Here is a 2,912-nt window from a genome sequence, read left to right on the forward strand (position 1 = left end):
GGAAAAGGTCCGCCGGACCGTTTCCAGCGGAGATTCCTCCTCCGGATTTGGATCTGATGGCTTGTACGCACCATCGGATCAAAATCCGCGCGGAATTCATTCCCTCGGACGTATCGCGCCGTTGCCGCGATGATGACGCGGCGACGTGCGCGACGCTGGAAGGTAAGTACTTCCACGCATGCGTCGAATCATTACGACGCATGCGAGGGAGGGGAGCGGACGGATTGATCCGGTGAGTCTGTACAGACCACCGGATCAATCCGCTGGTCCCGATTCAAGCGGATGGATTTCTTAGCATGCCAAGAAATTTCTATCCGCTTGAAATGGTCCGGCCCGAGGAATCTCTGTGGATAAATATCCGCTAGGCCGTACAGACGACCGGATTTGTCCACTGGAACTGATTCCAGCGGATAGATCCGGTCGTGTGTACGAGGCCTTAGGCCACCAGCATACCAAGACATTTTGGACAATTTCATGCTCCCAACTTTGTGGGAACAGTTTGGGGATATTTGTGCTGGCACGGTGAATTGGAACTGGGAGTTGGTAGAATATGTGTATTATTGCTTGGAGAGAATTTTGGCTTGCAGGCGGAATTTTTTTTTTTTTTTTTTATGTATGACAGAATGTTTGTGTCCGCTAATAATGATTTTCATGTATTTTTACTGAAAATATAATTTTAATATTTTCATGTGGGGGGAATCAGGTAGGCTGTATGGGGCCATGTGATTTCTAAAAGCGGCGCCTGGTTATGCCCCTGTCCCAATGGGTCCAAACTCACCAAATGCGGTTGACCACTTTTAGCTTATGCCAAAAAAGGTCCAAATAAAGCTTTCCACAGCTCCGCTGTGTATGGATAGGTGTGCTTAGTGCTGCCTCCTCTTACACAGACCAGATGGAAGCTCCTCAGCCCCCCAGGAGCCAGCGATGGGACGTCAGGACTGTGCCGTAGGCAGTCATGCTGATATGATATTGTCTGCTTATACACAAGCGAGCACTCTGTAAATGCAAGGCTTTTTATATTAAACATTTGGGTTTAAATGGTAATTCATTATGAGTCCTTTTTTATTACTTTTAACTCCAAACAATCCGTGAGTCTGGAGCCTGAGTTCACCTCGAGTCCCTGAGAGTGGCCTGCAAGGAGCTGTGGTTTTCCAACTGAGATATCTAACATGCAGATAAGATCCCTTGGGATCTATGGGTCTGGTAAGCGGCCATCGTTTTTTTTAGGGCACAGTGGGGATACACAAGCACTAAGCATAACTATAATAGGAGAGGGATGGGCACCTTTAGTTGAATGCACTATCTTCACCTATCAACTTTTTGAACGTGATATTCTTTTGATTTATTGAAGGATCCAATTTACAGCCATTGTACATCAATACAGCATTGTTTTGTATTTCGCACTTGAATGTATATCCACATGGTATAAGAGGTATATATATGTGTCACTATAAATATTTAAGGGCAGTAATGTGTTTGTTATAGGCATATATTACTGGATATATCACAATTTATTTGATTACATAGCACTGTTATTTTTTGTGCACTATTTGAGACAGCGCACCATTATTACATCAACAATATTGCCAGATCCCAGTATTCAAGGAATACATTAGTGCAGTAGTCCTGGTACTATTGTGGCCAAGCACAACCCTCAGAAAAAGATGTACACTATACTGTATAAAATATATAAAATGTAAGATGTATAGTATACTGTATATAATATATAACATATAAGAAGTATAATATTCTGTACATAATATATAACATGTAAGATGTATAATATACTGTACATAAGATATAACATGTAAGAAGTGTATTATACTGTACTTAATATCTAACATGATGTATAAAATACTGTACAAAATATATAACATGAAGTATAATCTACTGTACATAAGATATAAATAGGGGGAGTGGGGGCAATGGGATAGTTGCTGGGGCTAAACCCAAAGCTATTTTCGCATTTAACTGGGATGATGGTACGTTTCTATTATTCATTATTTATTTTTACATGAGGTTATACTCCCATTTTTGTACATAATATATAACATATAAGATGTATAATATACTGTACATAATATATAAGATGTATAATATACTGTACAAAATACATAACATGATGTATAATCTACTGTACATAATATATAACATATAAGATGTATAATATACTGTACATAATATATAACATATAAAATGTATAATATACTGTACATAATATATAACATATAAAATGTATAATATACTGTACATAATATATAACATGTAAGATGTATAATATACTGTACATAATATATAACATGTATAAAACACTGATCATAATATATAACATGATGTATAATATACTGTACCTAATATATAATATAACATATAAGAAGTATAATATAATGTACATAATATATAAGAAGTATAATATACTGATCGTAATATATAACATATAAGATGTATACTATACTGTACATAATATATAACGAGATGTATAATATACTGTACAAAATATATAACATGATGTATCTACTGTACATAATATATGAAATATAAGAAGTATAATATACATAATATATAACATATAAGAAGTATATTATACATAATATATAACATGTAAGATGTATAATATAGTGTACATAATATATTAAATATAAGAAGTATAATATACATAATATATGAAATATAAGAAGTATAATATACATAAGATATGAAATATAAGAAGTATAATATACATAATATATAACATATCATATAGTGTACATAATATATGAAATATAAGAAGTATAATATACATAATATATGAAATATAAGAAGTATAATATACATAATATATGAAATATAAGAAGTATAATATACATAATATATAACATATCATATAGTGTACATAATATATGAAATATAAGAAGTATAATATACATAATATA

The sequence above is a fragment of the Rana temporaria genome, chromosome 2, assembly GCF_905171775.1.
Source record: "Rana temporaria chromosome 2, aRanTem1.1, whole genome shotgun sequence".
NCBI lineage: Eukaryota > Metazoa > Chordata > Amphibia > Anura > Ranidae > Rana > Rana temporaria.